This window comes from Trichomycterus rosablanca, chromosome 9 (genome assembly GCF_030014385.1).
Source record: "Trichomycterus rosablanca isolate fTriRos1 chromosome 9, fTriRos1.hap1, whole genome shotgun sequence".
In the NCBI taxonomy this organism is placed as follows: Eukaryota; Metazoa; Chordata; class Actinopteri; order Siluriformes; family Trichomycteridae; genus Trichomycterus; species Trichomycterus rosablanca.
This window is the reverse complement of record NC_085996.1, coordinates 2,182,457-2,208,182: the sequence shown is the minus strand read 5'-3', so window position 1 is coordinate 2,208,182 and position 25,726 is coordinate 2,182,457. Positions and strand designations below refer to the sequence as shown.

The 25,726-nt window shown below is 41.5% G+C and overlaps 1 pseudogene; it reads right to left on the bottom strand.

Annotated features, from left to right (window-relative positions):
- The window catches only part of LOC134320266 (dynein axonemal heavy chain 8-like), a 57,806-nt pseudogene that overhangs the window by 29,742 nt on the left and 2,338 nt on the right, over positions 1-25,726 (bottom strand).

Sequence of the window (25,726 nt, the reverse complement as noted above, 5' to 3'; positions counted from 1 at the left end):
TCAACTCTAACTGACCAGATTTATTTGATCTTCTGGCTGCTCCATATTCGTGGTCACCACAGCAGATCTGGTGTGTGTACAGTCTTTACACTGGATGCCTTTTTTTATTTTATCTTGGCTTGGGACCGGCAGTGAATGCACCCTGACGAGTGCACCTCTCAATGGCTAGGCTGTTCAGCCCCCAATTCCAAATCCCCCAAGGCATAGCCAATTATATCTGTATCTGGATGCCCGACCGGCCGATAGCACCAAGGATCTCAGTGTTAGTGGCTCAGCGCAATTTACCACGAATGCTTTAATCACTTTTATCATTATTGTTTCTTTTTTATTATTTACCACTTTATCCTTTATCCAGGTCAGGGTCACGGTGGGTCCACTTTTTTAGGAGTCACTGGGCGCAATGCAGAAACACACCCTGGTCAGAAACGAACCCTTGGCCACCTTTAGCTTTGAGACATGGTCAATCATGTCTGTATGTAGACGTCCAACAGCAGCGCCGATTTAAACCCTGGATCCCAGCGGTAGTACGCTACGCCCGCGGAATTTACCCCTGCACCACCTGAGCGCCCATTTTGTTATTAATTATAATACAAACTGTATGAAAATATGTTTGATTTAACTACAAGCAAGCATTCAACATCTGAATTTGATCTCACAGATACACCACTGATCAATAATGAAACTGGATGAACTGCACATGCTCAGTACACTGCTGAGTCAGGAAGGCTGCGCGTTCCATCCACCTTTAATAATTAGGATGGGTGTTTCCATACTTTTGGCCATTTGGTGTGTGTTTGCTGACATGTACCTGCTTCGTGAGCTGCTCCTCACACAGTTTATAAAGCACAAAGAACTTCTGAGCCAGTATAACGTTCTCGATGAAACCACAGCTGGCCAGTTTGACTCTCATGATGATCTGAAACACAGAGGGTTCGCTTAGCTGAGCTTCTACAGAAGGGAAATGAGTTCACGTACCAGTACCAGTGTATAAAAACCTCACCTGTCTGTCAGGAACCATCATAGAAACGGTCCTGAACTGCACCTTTAGATTTTCGGGCAGTTCCTGGCGACCGGCGTAGCCCGGGTTCTATAACAAGACACATTAGTTTAAAGTAAAGGACGCCTTTAATCCTGCCCGTGTCATTCACTGTGTTTCTTATATTACTGTTCTTACATGACTGAAATGTCAATGTTGTGTTGAATGTATTTGGGCAAGATGTTGATGACACAACGTTCACTTACTCCATGTCCATTTTTATCTAATGATTGGCTTTTTATACCAAACAATCAAAGGTGCTAAAATATGGACCACACGTGTATATTTGAACATCTGTAAATACGTTACCATGGTAATAAAGAGTCCGAATTCGGGGTTCAGATCCACACAGTCTCCGTCGGTGAAGAGGAACTGAGCTTTGCGCTCTTTGCGAGCGCTCAGGACGATGTGGATCTGCTGTGCAGCGACCGACAGCACGGGCAGGTCGATCCTGTTAAACTCATCGAAGCATCCCCAGGACCCAGACTGAGCCAGACCTAACAGAAAGTCCTTTATTAGAGTGGATATACGTGATCGTTTTATCCTCAGTACCATTCTGAATAAAATCTGGACTGATGGCACACTCAGATACGTCTCTTTAATACAGACTTATTCTGCTGTTACACACTATATGGTCAAAAAGTGTGGACACCCCTCCTAATCATTACGTTTACATGTTTCTCTATACACAATACTAAGAGTGGTAAAAATGCTATATGCTATAATGTTATGCTATAAACATTTAGACAACATTCTGGGGAAGGTCCCTTCCTGTTCCAGTATGACTATTCTTCTGTGAACTATGCACAAAGGTTAAAGTCTCTGGTGTGGAAGAATTCAAGTATCATGTAAATCAGAGTTTTTCAAACTTTTTTTTAAACGTCTCACATGTTCTCTATGTCATGATTTTTACAGCAAGCCAGGCCACACAAACAATGCATTAAAACAAAACACAAAACAAATAATACTTCATTAATAAAAATGGTAGCAATCTGGTCCCACTGTGGTCTACGAGATGTAACGTAAAGCCTTCACAAGGGGGCGTTCTTGTACAAGTTAATTTCTGTTAATCTTTTCTCTGCAACCCATTTTTTTGGCTCCCCCGATGTAGAACACCCTGAGCTCAATCTCACTGAACACAAGTGAGCAAAAACTGGAATGTTGATTGTAAGCCAGGTCTTTTCACCCAACATTTACCTACATGGACACAAATTTCCACATGCACACTACCAAAATCGTATAGAAAGGCAAGTCCATATTAAATCTAATGAGTTTGGAACGGGTAACCAATACGCTCAGGGTCAGGTGTCCATATACTTGTTGACCTATAGTGTAGCGCCGTGTTGACTGACTAAATAAAATCACCTTTATAAATCCTGCCCAGTCCTCTGAAGTCCATCTGGTCGGAGCAGTTAAAGACCACGACGTACTTCCCCAGGCAGCGGCCCATGTCTTTGGTGGTTTCGGTTTTGCCCGTCCCAGCCGGACCAGCAGGAGCTCCGCCCATACTCATACCTAACGCCTGAGCTAAGGTAATGTAACACCTGGGAGAAAAACATTATTGTTATTTCTATTGAATGTACACGAGGACCTCCTAAAGGACGAGTAGAAGCACCTGTCTGTTAGAGGAGTGATGACCAGCCTGTCCGTGCAGCCTAAAAACTCGTTCTGATAGATGAAGTCGACGTCCGTGATCGACACTGCGACGTGATCCTGATCCTCCCGGAAATAAAATCTGCTCTGCTTCAGCCATTCAAAGTCACCGAGGGACCTGATGTTCATTTTCACCTAACAAGCACAGGGCTACGGTTAATTCTATTCCTGATACAGACTACAACTGCGCTTTAACCTTGTATTTATTAGTATATAAAATAATAACACGCTGGTAAGGATTTACTGACGCTAGACAAAGTAAACATTCATGTTTGTATGGAATATAAAATGGGTGGGTAAAAAAGTGTGATGCTTTTTTGAACAGATAACATCACAGAGAGGAAAGAGATTTATTTCATCGTAAACTACGTGTGTGTGTGTGTGGTGTGTGCACACAACCCAAAATTCCTTATAATGGTCCTAACAACAACTGGCCGGTCAGAAAATGATCCAGAAGGAAGATCTGAGCCACCGTTTGTTCCGCACTGCTCGGTTGGGTGGAAAATCTTCTTATACACAGAAAAATTCATGAACGGATTTCAATGCTTGATATAAAACTCAAAGTAACATGTCTAGATGATTAAATGTTTTCAAAACATCTTCTGACTCCATTTTTACCTTTTTTGCCCAAGACTGTACAACAAAAATATAAAAAATGATGATAAACAATGATGTTAATTTAATAACTCTCTTTTTATAAGCCAGAATATAAAGATATAAAGATAAAATGAAAGGACTGGGTGCTCGGGTGGTGCAGAGGTCTATCACACTCATGCTGAGATCCAGATTCGAACCTCAGCGGTGCGAGGCGTCTACACAGATATAATTAGCTATGTCTAAGGAGTGTGGGGATAGCTGAAGTCCTGAGATGGGTGGGTTCCGGTGAAAGCGAGCCCACAGCGACCCTGACCAGGATAAAGATGCTGATAAACATGCCATAAAAGGAATCACGTGATTACAGAAGTCATATTCTTACCAAATCATTAAAAATGTCTCTCTGATGGACGTGGATTGTAACCAGCGTCTCAAACTTAACACGCTCGAACTTGGACAAGTCGTGAGTCGTCTGTGCTATCAGCGTGTTCAGCAGATCCAGAAACTTCTGGTTTGTCACAGACATGACCCTCTTGTCCTTCTTGGCATTCTGCAGTGCCTCCTCTGAGTCTCGAGTCCAGAGCATCTGAATGCCCAGCAGGCCCACCTGAAGGAGAGGAACATCACCGGTGCATGTATTTTTAAGGCTGTGCTATATGTTATACGCATTGTTATGATACGCACGCTCTGAGCTGTTGCGTACCTGAGCTTGGACCTGGTTAAGGAAGGTGAGGAGCTGGAAGTCGGGCTCATTAATCTGCAGCTGAGCTGCTTTTATGACTGAGTGCAGTGAGGCTTGCTGTTGCACCAGTAACTCTCCCAACCAGAGTTCCACAGGACCGCGCGCCATTACTGGTTTGTCCAGCTGGTAAACACACACAGCACATCAGAGCAGCTCCATCCAAATCAATTATCATAATCAACACAGAAATAAAAACTTCATTACTGGTTCTTCCTCTTAGTGAGTAGGATGTATATATAATGTATATATAAAATACCACACCACTAGAGGTGCACTGTTTATCTCTATCATCAATTTATTTCATTAACTCACAGGTTGCGAGAGTCTTTACTTCAGATCGTTCATTAAAAAATGTCATAACATAACATCAAATAAGGTAAGAGGCAACTGGATCTACACTGTATGGCCAAAAGTATGTGGACACCTGACCATGAGCTTGCAAAACGCCTCACTAAGGGCAGCTGTAGCCTAGTGGTTAAGGTACTGGACCAGTTACCAAATGGTCACTGGTTTAAGCCCTACCACCGCCAGGTTGGCACTGTTGAGCAAGGCCCTAACCCCTAATTGCTTAGACAATACACTGTCTAAAATAAAGTGACTTTTTCAGGTAGAACAGTCGCTTTACTAAGAAGCTTCTAGGGTTAGACTTTGTGGTATGTCTATGGGAATTTGTGTCCATTCAGTAGTACAGATGATGGCAGCATGTGAAGTTTCATTAAATTGAGCTTTTCTTCATGTAGGGGGACAGTCATGCTGGAACAGGAACAGGAAAGAGAAGTCCCTAAACTGTTGCTGCAAAGTTGAATTCATGACTTCTTGTATAATTGATTTATTACACATGTTATAGATTGTTGTGCCTAAAACACATTAATTAAAAGATTAGAAGGGGCGTCCCAATACTTTTGTCTATATAGTGTTTTTAACACAACAATAAAATAGAATAGAATGCCTTTATTTGTCATATATACATATACACACGTACAGAACGACTAAATTCTTTCTTCGCATATCACGGCTTGTTTCGGAAGCTTGGGTCAAAGCTGGGGTCAGCCATCGTACAGCGCCCCTAGAGCTGAGAGGGTTAAGGGCCTTGCTCAAGGGCCCAACAGTGGCTGCATGGCAGAGCCGGGATTCGAACTCTCAAGCTTTCAGTTGACAGCTTAAAACTCCACCCACTAGGCTCCCACTGTCCCAGCCTCACCTACCGTTGCCCTTTATAATCCTGGCTGATCACTAACTACGACTGATCTCTATTTGACGTGATAAGATGAAGGATTTTGGAAACATCACCCACCCCTACTTCTCATCTGTACTCTGTTCCCCTGTGTGTGTGGAAATAAATACAACCGCACACTTCTGAGCTCCAGCTGATACGTACGGGTACTTTCTCGCCCTCCTGAGAGATCACCGCCAAAATCTTGTCGTAGTCCTTGACATGAAACTCCACCTCACTGACATTGTCGAACACTCCCAGGAGATGAGCCTGCAATCACGAGTGCAAAGATGGTTATGAAGCTGGACTGACGTGGAGAGCGTTTATACTGGTGCGCCGCTCGTACCTGGATGGTGTGAGAGTCACTGGCTTGTCCGAGGATTTCCAGTAAAGCAGGATCGGACACAAAGAAAAAGCGGGGGAACTGCAGTCGTTTCTTTTCCAGGTAGCTGTACAGAAACAGGTGAAGCCTGATGATGCAGATGTTTTGAGACAGCTGCTGTCACATGTGCTTAGATAAAGCCTCACTAATGCACGGTAATAATACAGGGTTTTGGGATGAGGGATGTGTGGACAGTGAGGAAAATAATAATGTGAGTGTTTTTGTTTGTTTGTTAGCATCAAATCAGTGATTTGCTGACATTTTCTACATTCAATTAAATAAATAAATTAATTAATTAAAAAATAAATAGGACATTTGCTTTGAATTGTATGTCCAGGTTTAGTTAGTTAGCACTGATCTAGTGATTTATCATGTAAAAGACATGGCTCACACTGTGTTCATGCCTACACAGATGCATGCTATATGGCCAAAAGTATTTGGACCGTGAGCGTGTTAGACATCCTATTTACATTTTCAGCATTTAGCAGACGACTTCATCCAAAGCGACTTACAGTACAGTCTACAGTCTGAGCAATTGAGGTTTAAGGGCCTCGCTCAAGGGCCCAACAGCAGCACCCTGGCAGTGGTGGGGCTTGAACCAGCGATCTTCTGGTTACTAGTCCAGTACCCTAAGCGCCAGGCTACGGCTTGCCCTATCTAGTGACCTCTGTGTGATATTTTAGCTCGAACAACAGCCTCTGTTCTGAAGTATGGGAATTTGTGCCCACTCAGTGATAAGAGCATTAGTACGACTGGGCATCGATGTTAATGTTCTGGTTCATCCCAGAGCTGTTGAGTGGGGCTGAGGTCAGAGCTCTGTGCAGGACACTGGAGCTTCTTTGCGCAGTCATGCTGGAACAGAAAGGACCTTCCCTAAACTGCTGCTGCACAGTATTATAGTTTTATATCATGAATTTCAGCGGTTGTGTCTGAAACATGTGAATCATTTGAATAATAAGAAGGGGTGAAACCAGAGTTCTGCAGACCTAGGTTTGATCCGTGCCTTTGGTCAATGGGCAATATATAAGCTGGTTCAAGCTACACCACTGCCACTTGTTGCTTGATATACATCCACCATGAGAAGTTTTGTATGTTCTTCGCTTGTCCATATGGGTTTTCTTCTGCCCTGAAATAGATCGACACCCTGTACAGTGTGGGGCTGTGTTCATACCCTGTGAGAGATTTCTGGCAGAGTTCAAGCTGCTCCTGCAGGTGAGGTAGAAGCTGGCTCATGGTCTCATCTCCCACGCAGCACTGCACCACACTGGGGATCTCATGGGCTCTCTGCATGATCTTTATCCATAATTTATCGATGTTCTGGAAGCGCTTCGCTTCCTACAAGGTAATAATACGTAAATGAAGCAGTTCATGATTACAGGTGAGTAAACATACAGGCTGCAGATTAATGATGTACCTGTGGAAGCTGCTTGGCAATGTCTCCACCCACAAACACGGCCTCCAGGTACACCCACAGGTTCTGAACAAGCAGCCACTGCTCGATGATGTCTGATGATGTGGAGAGCTTAAAAACCCAGTTCTGGATGTCTTTCTTAAAAGGAGTGTTGTATCTATGTACAGAGAAATCAAACAGAGATTACCAGTCGCTGCCACATCTATTCACCTGCCAGTGGCTGAGTCTCATATAGTGCTGCCACGCTAAGCAAATCATGAGCAACGCTAGTGCAGGTGCTTCGGCCAGACAACGAAGGGCACAACCGTACAGCTGCAATGAAACCTAATGTGCCTGTTGGTTGCCCAGCCAGGTTGGTAGCACCACTGCCTGGGATTGAAACAAACTGGTTCGATCGATTACAGCTGTGAGTGTTGGGTTGTGTCCCTTCCTTAAAAAGAGTTTTTTACTAGTCAAGTAAAGTCACATTTATTTATATAGCGCTTTTTACAATAAACATTGTCTCAAAGCAACTTTACAAAGTCCGGGACCAACAGATCAAAAACCCCTATTGAGCAAGCCGAGGGCCACAGTGGCAAGGAAACCTCCCTTAAAAATACAGGAAGGAACCTTGAGAGGAACCAGACTCAGCAGGGACCCCCGTCCTCTTTGGGTGGCCTGGAGGATACTTTAAATAAATAGAATTTACACAAATCGTACAAACACAAAATTAAATTGAACTACACAGTTTCATTTCATTTTTACCATTGCTTTATCCTGGTCAGGGTCTTGGTGGGTCCTGGAAATATCAGGCGCAATGCAGTAACACACCCCCGACAGGACGACGATCCATTGCAGGGTCCTGGCTACCCCCCACCTCAGGCATAGCCAATCATGCCTGTATGTAGACGCTGAACTGACCGATAGCACTGAACCCTGGATGCCAGTGGTAGTAAGCGAGCATTATTTACCATACTTTATTTACCATCATTTATTTGATAATTTCCTTATTTTTTATTTTATTCTACTCTATTTTCATTTACTGTATTTACTCTACTTACACTGTACTGGAGCTGCTGTAACACTCGAATTTCCCCCATGGGGATCAATAAAGGAATCTTATCTTATCTTATTTACCCATGTGCCACCCACACAGAGCGCCCACTACACAGTTAAATAAACTTTAGTTTGATTAATTAAGTTCAATGAAATACTAAACTAATTTACCCTATAATGAATCTGTAGAATCATCAGAATTATGACTTGCACCCCTCAATCTACCAAAATTACCATAACAAAGAAAGTTTTATGTGCATTATGACTATGCTCCAGTGTTTAAACAGACAGAAGTCATCACTGTTTTATTTGTTTAAGCTTGCTAAGCTTACTGAACCCCTATACATCCGTATAAAGGAGAATAGTCTCTATATTTAAACTTCATCAAAGCAATGGTCAAAGCAATACCAAAAAATCTACAAAGTGCTAGTCTAGACTGTTATTTCTAATGAGAACATCAGTGTGTGAGACATGAACAGAACCTGATGAAACTTACCTGTTGCTTAGAAGTGATCCAAGCACCATCAGACTGTCCTCCATGGCAGTGATGATTTCTGCCGTCTCAGCTCCTTTAAGCATCAGCTCTCCTCTGCCTTTAAAAGCCATAAATGTGAGCAACTGACTGTACCATAAATCAACCACCTGTGCCAGCTTGGCCTCGATATCCTTCTCCTTTACTGCTGAGATGCAGATGTCCTAGTGTGAGGAGAAAAGTAAGGTCATCATTATAACACAAGTCTCTTTCAAACCCTGGTTAGACTAAGCATGACTTTAGCACAGGGATAGCTTAAATGAACCCAAAACAATGTATGTCATCTAAAGAGCAAAAGACACCAGTATCTACATACACTGACCAGGCATAACATTATGATCGCTGACAGGTGAAGAGAATAACACTGATTATCTCTTCATTATGGCACCTGTTAGTGGGGGGGGGGGGGGGGGGGGGGTGTATTAGGCAGCAGGTGAAAATTTTATCCTGAAAGTTGATATAAAAAAAAAAACGGGCGAGCGTGAGGATCTGAGGGAATTTGACAAAAGCCAAATTGTGATGGCTAGACAACTGGGTCAGAGCATCTCCAAAACTGCAGCTCTTGTGGGGTGTTCCCGTTCTGCAGTGGTCAGGAACAGTGGTAAACCGGCGACAGGGTCATGGGTGGCCAAGGCTCATTGATGCACGTGTGGTCGGATCCAACAGACGAGCTCCTGTAGCTGAAACTGCTGAAGAGGTTCATGCTGGTTCTGATAGAAAGGTGTCAGAATACACAGAGCATCACGGGTTGTTGTGTATGGGGCAGCAGAAGGGGGGCCAATATTAGAAAGGCGGTCATAATGTTATGACTGATCAGTGTCTACATACACAGAGCCTCAGTGTAGCATTACCTCTATGTCTTCTTTGTGTTTCAGCAGTGGGGCCTCCATTATGTTTTGAAGGCAGAACGTGTCCGAATCCACGTGAAACTTGTGCTGCGTCAGGTCAGCGATGCGTTCCCAGTGTCTCTGCTTCATCGCTCTGTGAGCCATCATCTCCAGGAGAGGGCACGACTCGCTGAAGTCATCGATCCTTTTCTTCAGATCTAAAAACGCCTGCCAGTCTCTCAGTCCTTTGGGGAGCTTTCGGCATCTGAGTACAATTCAAAACACACAGGAGTTCTTACAGTTCTGAGAGGAGCTGCTGCTGTAACACTGTGCAAGAGTCGCGACGGTTACCTGGTTTGGAATTCTGAAAGCTCCGTGTTGATCTTTTCAATATCCACTTCGGTCCAGAGGATTTCGTAATAGCCGCTGATCTTATTCATAACCGCATCGTAGAGGCCGTACAGCTTCTGAAGAAGCCCGAGCTCTTTCCTAGTTTCAATAACATAAGAGAGAGGAACACCATTATAATAGAATAGAAAAGTGACACGGGAATAATACAGAATTGTATGCATGTTTTAGGCCAATCAGCAGTGAGCATCATCATGTTTCTGGAGAGTGTTTACCAGACAGTGACAGACTGTAATTACCGAGCTTTCTGTAGAACATCATATTCAGTGACGGGCAGGCCGAACAACTGTTCTCCAGAAGAATATGTGGTGAACTTCCTCCACAGGTTATCAAACCCAGTCTGAGATCAATATCAGAGCACGTTTAAGGTGGAATAAAATTATATTTAATATAAAATGGTTAGATGTACAGTCGGCATTAGTCTGGCTGATTTATATATATATAATATTTTGTTTATGCATTTTCTCCCTTTTTCCCCCCTTTTAGCGCGTACGATTGCCCGATTGTGTCACGCTTCCTCTCCACCAATGCTGACCCCCGCTCTGACTGAGGAGAAAGAAGCTACCACACGCCCCCTCCGACAAGCGGGCAGCAGCGGTATGCATCTTAACACCTACACTTTGACGAGTGCAATGCGGATCAGCACTGTGTACGGAGAGACACACCCTGACAGTACTCTTTTCCCATCTCTGTGCAGGTGCCATCAATTAGCCAGCAGAGGTCGTAATTGCATCAGTTATGAGAGAGAGTCCCTATCCGGCTTAATCCCACCTGAGTTATATTCCTAAGTATTGATTACAGTAAGTTTTTGAAACAGTTATAATACATTTGCTTTTGAGTGCATGTCTGGGACCACCTAATGTCACATGAATAATATTTATAAGTATAAACGAGCCGAGGTGTGAGAGATTTATATAGAAAGAATAATGAATAAAAGCATTTTGAATTCTGCATCTGTCATACCTGGAAGATTTGAAGTCTGATGCTGGCCTCCTCAGGTGAAATGCCTGAAACATTCGGGCCTTCCTGATATCAGACAGACAAGGAACCATATATGAATCGCTAAGTGTCATACAACAGGTTATTAAAGCAATAAGCCACGAGAGGCCGTACGTTACTGTGATTTTAGCACGGGGATGACGTTTTTGGTACGACGCGAAGCGGAGTGGCTTATTGCTTTTATAAAACGGCGGTCAACATAAAATATAATAAATGATGTGAGGCGGTCATAGGTGTGAGTTTATCGGGGATTTTACAACGGCTTCGAACGCGGCTCAGCCAATCAGATTTTAGGACCGGAACTATCCGTTTTATAATAATATTCTTATGATCGGCTTTCTTCTATTTATTCTAATCTAATGTGATTCTCACACACTTTGGTCGGTTAATATCACTGGTTCAGTTTTAAATTCACAAAACCATACCAAAGCCACAGCCTAAAGTGACTCGAGGACAAAAAAGCTTATATGAGAGCAGAAACACTGAGAACACAGAGACAGACACAAGCACAAACAAAACAAAAACGTCTGGGCAGCTCCGCCAGCAAGTGTAACTCAGACGATCACTGCAGGAACCAGACAGGGGAAGTGAGAAAACCATCAGCAGCAAACAACCAGAAAGATGACATGCCACACAAGGACAAAACTCAAACCAGACAATTATCTGTACATAGTTGCTGCTTGTTCAGATCTTTGGCTAGTTAATTTAACCTGTCTGTTTTTTTGTCCAGATATTTTTTTTATTATGGCCGGGTGGTGTTTAAACTTTAGTTTGTCTTTATTTTAACAATGACTAGTGACAAATACAAAAGCAGAAACATCAGAGGTGACAAAACATATTCACTTAATAATGTTTATTATTCTTATATTTGCTCCTTTAATAGATTAATTGTGTAGGTATAATTACTTTGTAATTGAAGCTGCTTGCTTATATACAGAAGAATTAACTTTTAAATACATTTCAATAGTTCTTAAATAAATATGTACTTGTTTTATTTGCACATCATGCTTAAAGAAAGTGTTTCAGTTTATCTGCTAGTCAGTGTCTCATTGTCTGCTGTTTACTTCAAACAAAAAATAAGATGATTTATTTAGTCAATTGCATTATTCTATTCCCGAACTCACTTAAATCCCTGCACCCTTACAATTAGATGGACTCGGGTCTGAAACAAAAGTGTCAGTGTGGCCCTCAGGAATGAGTTGATTGCTCACCGTTTCATACTTCTGGCCGAAAGTCATCAAGTCATTCTGAAACGTGCCGACTGATTCCAGGAGATTCTCTTTCAACTTGGGCTGCGCACTGACCAGTTCATGCTGGACTGCTCTCTGTGTAGGGGTTTTATATAAAAAACACATTAGACTTCATCTAAATGCTGTCCCTTCGTCTCCCACATGTTTCATTAAAACACCAGAATATGTAACATGGTTTTAGAAAGAACAGAGGACTCGATTTCAAAGCAACGCTTTAAATGGTCTATAAGGAGTTTGGTATGTTTTCCACAAACATATCTCATGCAAGTAAATGAGAGGGTAAGGTAGTCAGGGATGCCTGGTGATGCACTGGCACACTGTTTAGATGTATTTCCTGGGTAATACTATACTACTGGGTATAACTATACACTGGCAAGGCATAACATTATGACCACTATCAGGTGAAGAGAATAACACTGATTATCTCTTCATCACAACACCTGTTGGGGGGGGGGGCATATTAGGCAGCAAGTGAATGTTTTATCCTCGAAGGTTACATTTCAGGGCCAAATTGTGATGGCTAGACGACTGGGTCGGAGCATCTCCAAAACCGCAGCTGTTGTGGGGTGTTACCGGTCTGCAGTGGTCAGGAACAGTGGTAAACCCGGCGTCAGGGTCATGGGCGGCCAAGGCTCATTGATGCACGTGTGGAGCGAAGGCTGGCCCGTGTGGTCCGATCCAACAGACGAGCTACTGTAGCTCAAACTGCCGAAGAAGTTCATGCCGGTTCTGATAGAAAGGTGTCAGAGTCGACGGGTCAGGGCTGTTTTGGCAGCAAAAGGGGGACCAACACAGTATTAGGAAGGTGGTCATAATGTTACGCCTCATCGGTGTATATATTTCATATAAGCTGGACTGCAGTTAATAACACACTACTAAACACATTACTTAGACCTAGGGCATCACCAGCAGTGTTTTCACTGCTTTCCAGAGCCACGGTGACCCTGACCAGAATGGATAAATGATTGAATAAATGTTTAAATGAAGGAAGAATCAGCCATGAATCATCTGTGATGGATCTTTCATAAAGACAGACACTGTGGAATCTGAGTTGAGAATGAGGAACGTACCTCTTTGGACTGCAGTTTAGCAAAAGAGTATCTTAGTGTATCCACACCCTCGGCCTCCTCCTTCGTCACTTCCACTTCAAACTTGTTTAGTATAGAATAGGCTTCCTAAAAACATCACTAATCAATTTCATGTCTAAAATAAACCATAGATTAGTAAGATAAGGATTAGAAATATGGCTTATCATTATGTCGGACCTCGATGGGCCCCATGGTCATGTCCATTATAATTTCTGAGTCCCGGATATTGGACAGGGCTTCCATAGCGAATCTCACGTCGTCCAGGTCAGCTATAGGGCGTGAGAGTTTTTTTTGCTGCTCACTAATGAAAGCGATCATGTCCATCAGCTTCTTCTTGTATTCCTTTTGTACGTACTTGCACAGCATCAGTTTCCAGGCTTTCGCTTCCACACTCAGGGACATCTTCAGTGGAGCTACAGACATCACCAACACAAACAACAAGCATGTGAATAAATGAAGCAACACTGTAAAATTCTGTAGGATTTAAGGTTATGACTTCAGAGTCTGAGCTGAACCAGCCGTATGCACAGAAGACGTGGAATAGGCGTACCTGGCACATCCCAACCCTAACTTCAATCCACCTATTTTTTCAATATTTAACAGTGCAATATAATTATATTAAACAAAACCAGTGATGCACTGCAGCTTTGATGACATTAATGTGCCATTTTTCACACATAACACATAAAAACCTCAACTGTAATAGCTAATGTGAATATTTGGTATTATTTTACCTGTTGACAATTCCATTCCACCTAAAACGACGATGGGCGTGATGTCCGCGATCTCCTGTTCAACCGTTTCATAGTGTAAAATTTGCTCCTTTATCAGGTATAGGTCGGGGTTGCTACTGATGAATTCCTGACAGAAAACACAAACATGCGTTTATGATTTCATATTAAACAAATGTACACTGTTATAGTGATGTCTTTAAAATGTGATTCTTCAAAATTTGGGTGTTTATTCCACTTATAATCACCATTTACAAACTATTTTCAATCCTCCTTAACAATGTAAAAAACTCCAGCAGAATATCACATTCTATCTGTAACAAGTCCATCTACTGGGAGCTATAATATGGCTAACAGAGGGGGCATGAAGGCGCAGATCAACAGCAGTCACCCGTCACTCCAGTAGGAAGTGTTTCCATTCATCATGGTTTCTTATTCACAGATTTGTCGGCTCCTCAATCATGAGGCCGGCACAATATTTGGAAACACCTGCCGCCTGAGTATTACTGTTGTATTACCGCTGTATTACACCTAACAAAATGTAAACATAACATGATCTATTCAGGTGGCACATCGGTGCCGCTGAGAAAGTGAGAGCTGCACAGTGACATGGACTGATGACCTGGGTTTGATCTAATCAATGTCTGTGACAAATTTAACATGTTGTAATTGTTTATCCAAGTCCAGTAGTTTTGTCCGTTTTACATTAATAAGTTGAGTTGAGTGTTGAGCTACCTTGACTTGGTCGTCTCGGTCCTGATCCCAGATTACTTTGAAGGCTCTGAACTGACTGAGCACATCTCCGGGCTGTTTACCCAGGAGGTTCACCCCTGACATTAGAAGTCCTACAGGCTTGCACACATTCTTGTTTTCAGAAACACTCTGGAAGAAGTTCCTCAGCCGCCCAGCTAGAGAAGAAATTTCCATTTAAACGTTTTTAAACTCAAAATGTCGGATGCTTTCAAATGTTAAAACGAGGAGAAAAAGTTAATAATGTTTTATTGGAATTATTTCACGATCTTTATTTAACATTCACAGCCTTAGTGCTTTAAAAAGCTGTGTTAGCCTTTATAATCGATTAGAACCAATTAAAAACATATTAACAAAGGCGTGTACATTATACTTTGGTTTACACCTGGTGCCCATGCTGCCACACAGATGAAAAAAAAGCCGTCAGTATGTCGTAATAACGAGAAAAGTTCATTTCCTTAAATGCTGCGTAGCCGAACCCAGCTTGAAGACATTTAAGATGCTGTAGCTTGTAACCTTGTAGCTTGCTGTGCCGATCAAGATTCTCCATTAGGAATAGTGCATGTCTAAGATATGTGAGCGGTTTTTACGTCTATATAAAGACTAAGATTTAAGAATCCTTCGCAGTGTTTAAATAGTGATAAAAATATCATCTGTGCTGCTCAGTGACACCAAAACTCATGAAGTAAAAAAAGCATGAAGTAAAATTTGATTCTCTTTATAACAACATACTGACATTTCTTTTCATCTGTGTGGCAGCAATACGCTTCCGGACTTTACAGTACAGAATATGTCTTTCTGTTTTTTGCAGGAAACAAAACAACTCCAAATGCATCAAGCTGAAGGGAAACCGTGGAAGATTCTTAATGATTGTTAATGCCGCCTCTTACATCCAGACTTTCCAACGTCGTCTGAGCGGCAATCCTGTTTCCAGCATGCCACGCCGCGGCTCACCTCCAGCACCAGATGCACCAGGTGAATGATTGCTTGCTGGATCTTATCAAGACTCGGTATCATCACCTTCATCAGAACACAGAACTCTCAATGTGCTTATGGTTCCAAGATTCAGTAACAGCACAGAGTAAAGCATTAGTAATATAAACACTTACCACATTGGGTATGGTCAGGTGGATCTCAGATTTTATTAAAGTTATCACCTCATCTGAGACACTGGGATGGCCGCCAGATGAGCTAGAAAGAAAAAATTACTGCTTTAAATGTTTTGTGTATTTTTTAATGATTTATTTACATGGTGAAACATGTTCATTCTCACCTGGAAATAAACAATCTTCTTTTTAACGTGTCCAGAGACAAACATGTGGCCTTCACCAAAGCGTCCAGAAGTTTTGCGCTGAAGTGAGCATACAGTTCTCTGCACTCCTACAAATAACCAGGAAAATAAACAGCAGGGCCATTAATGATTTAAATCTAAAAATGATTTAAATGTAATTACATTGTTTTTAGGTCTCTTTATCACATGAACATAAAATTGTTATTGTTTGTTTTATACATGGTATGTTTTACATCATAACTGGTGCCCTTGCAGGCCAAACAGAACTAGGTGGAGATTGACGGTGTGGCTCGATTACAGAATAATGTCTTTCTGCCTTTCCAAATCTGGTCGGGAGAGAAGGCATGGAGGTGCAGATGGTTGCCATTGTTTCCGCGTAACAGACAGTCACCTGCGCCTGGTTGAACTTTCATTTGTTCCAGGTGGAGATGTTTCTTTTTATTACAGTTTCACACTTACAGATTTGCTAGCACCTCTGTTGGATCAGATTTGCCAGCTCCTTGTTGGAACTGTGAACTACTTGTGATAATAAAAATAAAAATAAGAAGAAGAAGAGAATGCTGTTTGCTAAGCAGAAACCAGATTGCTAGTGAAAGCGATGCAGAAGTGTTACTGTTGTGTCTGATGCTCCACGGGGAAGTATGAGTACACGATGCACATCACTGTGTTGCTTACCATTTACAGCTAAAGGTTTTGTGTGTGAGACAGTAATACGGTGGCTTCAGGGTATTAGTGGTTAACATTTCACTTGGTGCATTGGTATAACAAATATTAGGTGGAGCAGTGGTCATTTACTTTGGCCTACTATTGCTGAGATCAGGGGTTCGAAACTCAGAGGTGCTACCAGGCAGGCAAGCATCTACAGTGGCATGATTGGATATGTCTTAAAGGGAGATGGGTAGCTGAAGCCATGTGATAAATTGACATCCTGTACTTATTTAACACCGTCCTTGATTTATGTAGAACATGGGAAGCTCTAACTAGAAGGTCTATATATATTATATACATATATACATATATATATCAGTTTGTTTTACAGGCAGTATTTTAGTTATAGATTAATCTTAACTATAGGTGAAGTATTTATTTTAGCTGACAAATAGTGGACCCAGCATTTACGTTTTTAAAGTCTTCGTCTTTATCAGCTTCACGGGCTTCTGCCTTGAACCTGTCTTTATCGTTTGATGAGCCCAGATCTTCTGAGAATGCAACACGTTTGTGTCCTACAAATACAAAACAGCATCATTTTCGTTACTTCTGTTTATATAGAAACGTTTGCAAGGCCTGTTCAGATCAATCTAATCAAAATACCTTTAGGTTTCTCAGCCGGGTCTTTGCTTTCTTTTGGCTCATAAATAGCACTGAAGATTAAAGTCAGTTCCTTCACTGCCTCCTCTACGTGGCTGCTCTTTTGGTTGAGAGTCTGAGCCCACAGCTTAGTCTGAGCCTGTATCAGATTTAAATGTTACTTCATCATAAAGTATTCTTAAGCATCCCGAATGCTGGGGGTAACATGACGTTACCTCGTTGGTGGTAATCAGGTCCTGTAGAGATGAGGCTCTGTCCTCTGGCAGGGTGATGAGGACAGTCTCGGAGATGTTGTGTAAAACACCTTCAATGCGAATCTCGCAAAGATCTGTCACCTGAACATGTTACATGCAGTTAGAAGATACTGTTAATCATGTCACTATTGTTCTCACATACACACTCAGAATGTACCTTCTTTAGAACATGCTGCAGCTCAGCCATGGCAGCATCAAGATCATTGAAAAATGTGTCCAGGATGAGAGACGACCAGCTGAGAAACACCAAGCCTTGACGAAGCACAGAGTCCACCTGGTACACAGAGCAACTGCATTAGATAATATAATCATTCATTCTCTGTTTTACCACTGCCTTATCCTGGTCAGGGCTGCAGTGGGTCTGATTCACCAGGCAAAATGCTGAAAACACCCCAGACAGACACACACACACAATTAGGGCAATTATTAGTAGCTCCAGTTAACCTGACTGCATGTCCTTGGACTTGGACACAGGGAGAACATGCAAACCCCACACAGAAAGGACCCTAGACCTAGGGGAATCAAGCCCAGGCCCTTACTGCTGTTGTGTATTCTGCTTTACTCTGAAGCAATCAGACCTACAGTGTGAAACAAGCCATGGAAGAAATTTAAGGGAGACCCAGCTGATGCACACTGTGATAAGACACTTAATCTAGACCAGGGTTTTAAGCAACCCAAATTCATTTTGTCCATGATTTTTTACACAACCCAGGCAACACAAAGAATGCTATTTACTGTATCTGGTCTCACTGTGATTTACAAGATGTAATATAAAGCCTCCATTTCTCTGCGACCCACTTTGTCTGATTCACGACCCACCCAGGGTTCGAAAAACACTGATCTGGCATTAATTCATATTTACATGTTGATATATTCTATTTAATAATTTATCAGATATAAAAGCCAGTGAGAAGAATATCATACCTTTTTTATTTTTGATATCATCAGACTGTAAAACATAGCAGGAATTTCCTCAAGCGTATCCTCATAACTGCTGATAAACGTCTACACATCACAAACCAAACACACACACACACACACAGTTCACTGTGATTAGCAGGTTTGTTGTAAAGTGAATGAACTGAAAGCTCATTTTTTCCCACCTCTAATCTGAATTGTGTTGTCTTTAGGTGTTTCTCTGTCCTAAACATATACAGAGCCTTCTCGGGAACCTTCAATCCCAGTTTAATCAAGCATTTAATCTCTCGTAATGTCTCGTTTATTGTAGAACTGTTCACCAGCAGTTTCTTTGATTCTGGGTCGCGAACAAGCAGGGTTTCATACAGGGCTGTAAAAGAGGTAAAATCATGAGTGTTTTCCATCATTCCTTTAGGGTTCAAATGTAACAGAAACGCTTAAGATACTTGCCATATTCCAACTGTGGGAACCTGTTCATCCAGGCTGTATAGTAAAGAATCTCAAACTCCACAAACACCGCTGCAGACCTGTTGTACAGCTGCACAACATCCTGCCCCTCAGATGTGGACAGGACCTCTGAGTTTTTCTGCATATTGTTTATACAGCATGTGTAAGTACTTGGTGTATATGGTGAAAATGTTTTTTAATTATTACATAAAACTGAACTGTTCCAAATACACATTTACTGGGACTTCTACTAACAATTCTTATTAAATGATTGAGCTATTTTGTTTTAATTATACTGAATTATTAGCATTAGATTATTTTGCAGGACCTTTCACTAGCAACAAATCATAGTGATTGTATAAATAAATGAAACAGTGAGTCAGGGAGGCTTATGAAAGCAGTGTAGCACAATATGAAATGTTCCTTTAAAAACAAGGAGCGTTCATAAAGTCTGTGTGCACCTCAATGTAACTGATGGGTTCCTGTATTTTGCTGAACAGCTGCCTGACCCAGACAATCCTGCCCGCCACTGGAGGCATGTTTCTGCCTATGGGAGGATCTTCTCTGTAGGTCTGATAGTGCTACACATATAAACACAGGAGTTAATGTTAATTCTGTTGTTCTTTTAGTGTGACAATGATCCTCAGATCTTTAGACCAGCAGAGACCTGGTTTACAGCTTCGAGCTCTGTGACGTAGTGCTGCAGAATCAGGTGGAGGGTTGTGGAGATTTCTGCCTGCAGACACGACATGTTCAGTTTCTGAAACCTAGAAACCAAACACATTCATTAACGACTGAACGTGATCTGCTTTGTCAAACATTAGCTGATATAAGATAACACGGGGGGGGTTAGGGTTAGGGTTAGGGTCAGTCTGTTTGCCACCTTAAACTGTACCATTAAATAGTTCTGCATGAATAATAATTACAATAACAATAACATAGTTCTGAACAAAGTGATAGAAATCAGCTATAATACTTAAAGAGATCAGCAAGACGTGCAGGAGCTAAACCGGACTTTGTAGTAACAAATGTACCAGACTGCCAGTGTAACTTAATTATCCTGCCATAATGTAATCTGGGTTTTTAGTGACTTTTTATACGTCATACTGCCTTATTACAGCGACCGGTTTCTGGCAAATTATTCACACACATTTCCAGCTAAATCAGTCTCTCTGATGTGGGTGTCTGAATTGAGAACTGGTCATCCTGTCTGGAGTGTTTCTGTCACCCACTGCTATAATGGTCAGTCCTTTTTATTGATACTCAGTGTGAATAAAACAAACTTACAAAGACCGGTTAAGACTTTTTACATCATATCAGCCAATGCCTGATTGTATAGATCTCTGATCCAGTCCTTCCTCTATTTTTTTCATCAGACTTTCAAACAATTAACCAGTTGAAGGCAAATTCAAAAGCATTTGAAGCCCCGATTTAACTATTATAAACCCAATACGATACACTGTCTGTACTGTAAGATGTGGATTTGAATAGCTGTATGTTAAAGAGCACCTTTGTAGGAGGTTTAAGGCTTGTTGAGATGAAAAAATCTTGGAGAAACATTTTCTCATTAAATCTTGAAGTTGGTGCTGAAGAAAAAAAAAATGATATGTTTAATTGTATATATGTAAAAGTAATTGTATACATGTAAAAGAGTGCAAACTGCAGCTGAATTAATTATCCTGTAATTATGCTAGACGTTTATATTACATTAATCATAATGATAAATGACGTATGAAAGGATAATCTACTCTGGTCAGACACAACAAATAGAACTCTTTGGTTGGCACATTCAGTTTGGAGGGAGAAGGATGGCACATATCCATAAAACAGCACACCTACAAAGAAGTATGAAGCTGAAAGCATTAGGATATAAGGCTGCTTTTCTGTAAACGCTACAAGAGCACAAAATCTGGGAACATACCAGAACTTACTACAGAAATAATCGTAATATTACGAAAATAACTCGAGACGTGATTCTAAAATAAAATGATAATGCCCGAATCTCCGGACATAAATTATTTTGGAAATTTAACAGTTTTTTAAACTGTGAGTACATCAGAAATACCACAATTGTGAAATGGAACGGGCCAAATCCAACCTGTAATGCTGTAGAACAGTGGTGCCCAACCACTGGGCCACAGGCCGGGTCATTTATTACCGGGCCGCACAGAAAGAATAAATAATTAGAGATCGCTACAAAGGCAATGACAACACTGGGGCCAGTGATAGCTCAGTGGTTAAGGTACTGGACTAGTAAACAGAAGGTTGCCGGTTCAAGCCCCGCCACCACCAAGTTGCCACTGTTGGGTCCTTGAGCAAGGCCCTTAACACTCAATTGCTCATTGTGTAAGTCGCTTTGGATAAAAGCGTCTGCTAAATGCTGAAAATGTAAAATGTAAAACACTGGGTCCATTTCTAACATCCTATCTTTGTGAAGCGGGATTTTCTGCAGTGGTGAAAGTTACGGATTAGACCGAACATAAGGAACAAACTTCAGGTGTTATTGCCTCCTATCACCCCTAGGTGGGGGTGTCCATTATTGGTGAGTAGTATTGTTATGCACTTTGTGTTTTTATTATGCCCGCTGGCCCGTGAAATTATATCTTATATGAAACCGGTATATGGTGCAAAAAAGGTTTGGGACCGCTGCTATAAAAAGCAAATGATGTCTTAGTGTAGACATTCCAACTTTAACTACTAACAACGGCACTGGAAAAAAGTACTAATGAGTTTAGTCTGTTTAATGTTTCTTAAGTCAAACACTCCACTCACCTCCAGGTTACTGATGTGAGACATGAACTCGGTAAAGTCCACCTCAAACACCTCTCTTCTTTGAGCCAGTATGTCGTACTCCTTCTTTTTTATGTTGATGTAGATGTTCTGAAACTTTGCAGCTAGAGCCTCGAGCCCTTCGATTCTTGACTGGCCGAGGGCCGAGAACGATTTTATCACTGTGATCATCTGAGTTATCTAAAAACACAAAACACTTCAGGGATTCAGGGATGGACCAGGACGGCTCTGCTCGGTGTCGTGGTCATGTGAAAATGGCTGGTCACCTTCTCGAGCCTCTTGCAGAAATCGTCAAACTTGCGGAAGATGTACATCTCCGACACCTCGAATGATTTCCCGGGCTGCGTCTCGAGCCTCTGCTTCTTCGTACTTTGGAAGCATGACCGATACTCCTCAAACAGGCAGATACACTCCTGTTGCAAAAAGATAACAGACGATTCGTTTAACTGGATATAAAACGAGGAGAGCCGAATAAACAAACCACACCCTACCTGCATCTTCTTAATGAGATCGTGTGTGTCCTGATCCCAAATGCTTGAGGTGCCATTATTAGTAAGGTAAGCTCTGCAGGCGGTCACCATCTGATTAGTAACCTGTAATGATGTATACACAGTATTTCGGATTCTCTGTATGATCAAATGAAACCACCAGGTAACTAAAACAATCCAATCAAATATACAAGTATGCACGTACTTTAATAAAAAGTGTAGACATTCGTTCAGACGTGTTGTAATATCTTGACACATCATGTATCATGCAAATGGTGGTGATGAGAGTCCGGATACTTTTAGTCATGGTGACCTAAAAATAATATAAACACAGAAGTGATACAAACCTAATAAACGGTGATAGTATTAGGGAAGAGCGATTTAGCCAAAAGTATGTGGACACACAGCATGCGCTAGAGGGAGAAGTACATATTGAAAAGAAACAACGTTCCTCCAGGACCAGGGTGCAACACAGAACAAAAAGGCCTACAATAAATACAAAAGACATTTCTAATCTAAAAAAACAATATATAGAGGCAAGAGTAGTGTTGGCCTGTACATGGTACTGAGAAGATGATGAGTGAGGTGAAAAACAAGTACATCCCATACCAAAACCATGGGTGCAAGTATAGTGTTCCCACCCAAACTGAGGCTGTCACAGCCTACTCAATTCTGGGAAGGCTTTCCACAACATCTTAAAATATCTATAGGAATTTGTGCTCCTGATTTCTTCCTAGCATGTTCAGTAGTGCTAAGGTCAGGGCTTTATGCGAGCCACTTCAGTCCCCTCAGCAAACTCATTAAACCATGTCTGTATTAACCAGGTTATGTGCATGGGGTGCAGTCAAACTGGGGCACCCTCAAACTCCAAGAGAACGATCCACCTCAGAACATACAGAAGTTAAAGGAGTAGCTGATAATGTCCTGCTATAAGATACCACAGGACTCTTTCAGATGTCTGAGCAGGTCAGAGCTGTTTAGGCAGCACATATGGCGGGTAGTCCTAATGTTTTGGCTCATGGGTGTGCATATAGGTCATATACTTAGGAGCACAAAGATTAAATTCTTATTTTCTTTTATTCACTTACCCTAGTGAGCCACTAATTCTGAGCACGTTGGAGTAAAGTACACTTACTGGATCAGAGTTATAAAGAGGCCGACATATTTTCTCCAGGCTGGAGAGATATTTTACGTTGTCCTTAGCCTCGTTCGCACAGTCAGTTATTCTGTTATCTAGCTCCCGCCATAGCTGAAGAACAAAACCATTTTATTAGAGCCACAATAAACTGTGGTGTACGATATCATGCCTATCTCTGTACGTCATTATACATCACCATTAAAAAACAGATATTTTTTATGATGTCTTGTACCTTTATGGTCTTTGATCGGTTTATATGAAGGACGTTCACCACAGTTTTACATTCTGAGCCTTTGATGTGTTCTATGATGGAGCTGAACTTTGCAGACATCCTTTTCCAGTGTTCGAGTTCTGTCAAAGGCCCCAACGCATCATCTTCTCTACGAATCTGATTCCTTTCTGTCAGCACCTACAACCCAAAAGGTCTCACACGGTCACCTTTAAATCTGCACGACAGGATGTAGTGGCAGTACAAAGACCATAGATTTGTGGCAAGGCAGTGTGTCAGACGTGCTAAAATAACTTAATAAATAACATGTATGGTACATTAGTATGGTACATTAATATTACCCAAAGCTGTAGGGAATATCTCTAGTTTCTAAGCTGCTTATTTGCAAGGGGTGCTGGAGCCTATCCCAGCTCTCAATGGGCGCAAGGCACACAGAAACACCCTGGACGGGGCTATTGTACCTCTAGCTATAGTATACATCTTCATGTTCCTGTTCTGTCATGTTTGCTGTGATTTTGATAGCTGTTTTTAATTAAATGAAGCTTAAACACCTTGTTGATAAGAAACCATGTGACGTGATTTAAATTTTAACAGGTCATTTATGGTAAATTGAAAGCTAATGTGACTGAAACACTTTAAAAAGTCGTACATGTGCTGTAAGGGCAAATTTACACAGGTAACATGACTGTACTGTTGTTATGTGAAGGCGCGCACCTGTTCGATCTGCTTGTGCCACCCCATTAAAATCTCCTCGAGTCTGCGCACCATGTCCGCGTCTTCAGCCGCCGCTTTTATATTCTCAAAGGTCACAAGTCTGGAGAAGTCGATCTCTGAGGCTTTTGTTAGTTTAACGGTACCCTCGATGCTCAGCTGCATCTCTGCAGAATGAATCATACATGACCAGCTTAAACACGGGGGGGTCTAAACACAATCTAGTCGTATCCGATTCCTCGACTGTAACTACTCCCACGCTGAAGCACAGACTATCAAGCGCTTCCTCTGACACATGTGCAGTCACTGACCGCTTCTTTTTTCCTGCCAGGAACAGCATATCACAGAGAGGCACATCAAAAAGAACCCGACTCATGCAGATGAAGCGTTTGGCTACTGCACACGTGTCAGAGGGGGCGTGTGTTAGATACTGCCCTCCTCAAACAGGGTCAGGTCTGCAGCAGTGGAGGGGCGATATAATCGAGAGAACTGGATATGACTAGGTTGAGAGAAAAAGGGAAAATGCATAAAAACAATAAAAAAAGAAACCTAGAAATAACCTCAGTTAATTTACATTATCTAAACATAAATTACACCAGTCAGGATTCTATTTGCCTTTTAATTCTTTATCAGAACCAGCCTACATACCACTGTTTATAACCTTTTTAGAATTACAGAAGATATAAAAACACATATTTTTAAAACATACTCTTACCATCCAGAAAGTGCGTGAAGTGAAACAGGTCATCTCTAAAGTTCTGCTTGATTTTCTCTCCATGTTTAGACTGGTTTAAAGCCCCCCAGTTCTCAGTTGTACAAACTGCTGGTATGTACACATTTGATAACAAATCTCTTATTCCTTTCAGCATCCCCTCTGTGGCGCTGAGCATGGATAGATAAATCTCCTACAATAAAAACAGACCAGGCATCTCTGAAATGAGCACAGCTCACTGCAGAAATAATAACAATGTGCTAACTAAGTGCAGTTTGTCACCTTGTGGATGTTCGCTGGGTTGAGTGCAACATCCGCGTTGGTTCTCAGAAAAAACAAACAAAGTCCTTCAAAGCATGTGTCGGACATATCGGCCAGGAACAGTCGCATCATTTTGGTTCCCTTCGACACGCCAGGAAAAGTGCGACCACATTCTACAGCATTTAATATGAACAGGATGAGAAAAGAGAGTGTTCAGTAGCAGAAATTACCTTTGTGTAATATTATAGTGAATGTCCTTAATTGGCCAAATCCTGTTTAAATAATAATAATATGCTTCCTTAACAAATATTGAATCAATACATAACAGCAACACCCTGTCAATAATAAAACATAAATGTATGTAAATAAATGAATTAATACACAATGTTTAAGAGACGTAGGGAGCAGAACATACATGCTGTTTATTACTGTGCATGACACGACTATGCTGTTGTTATAACAATATAGCTGATTTGTGGATATTCTTTAATTTGTTCTGTTAATACAGATAAAAAGCAACATAAAGAC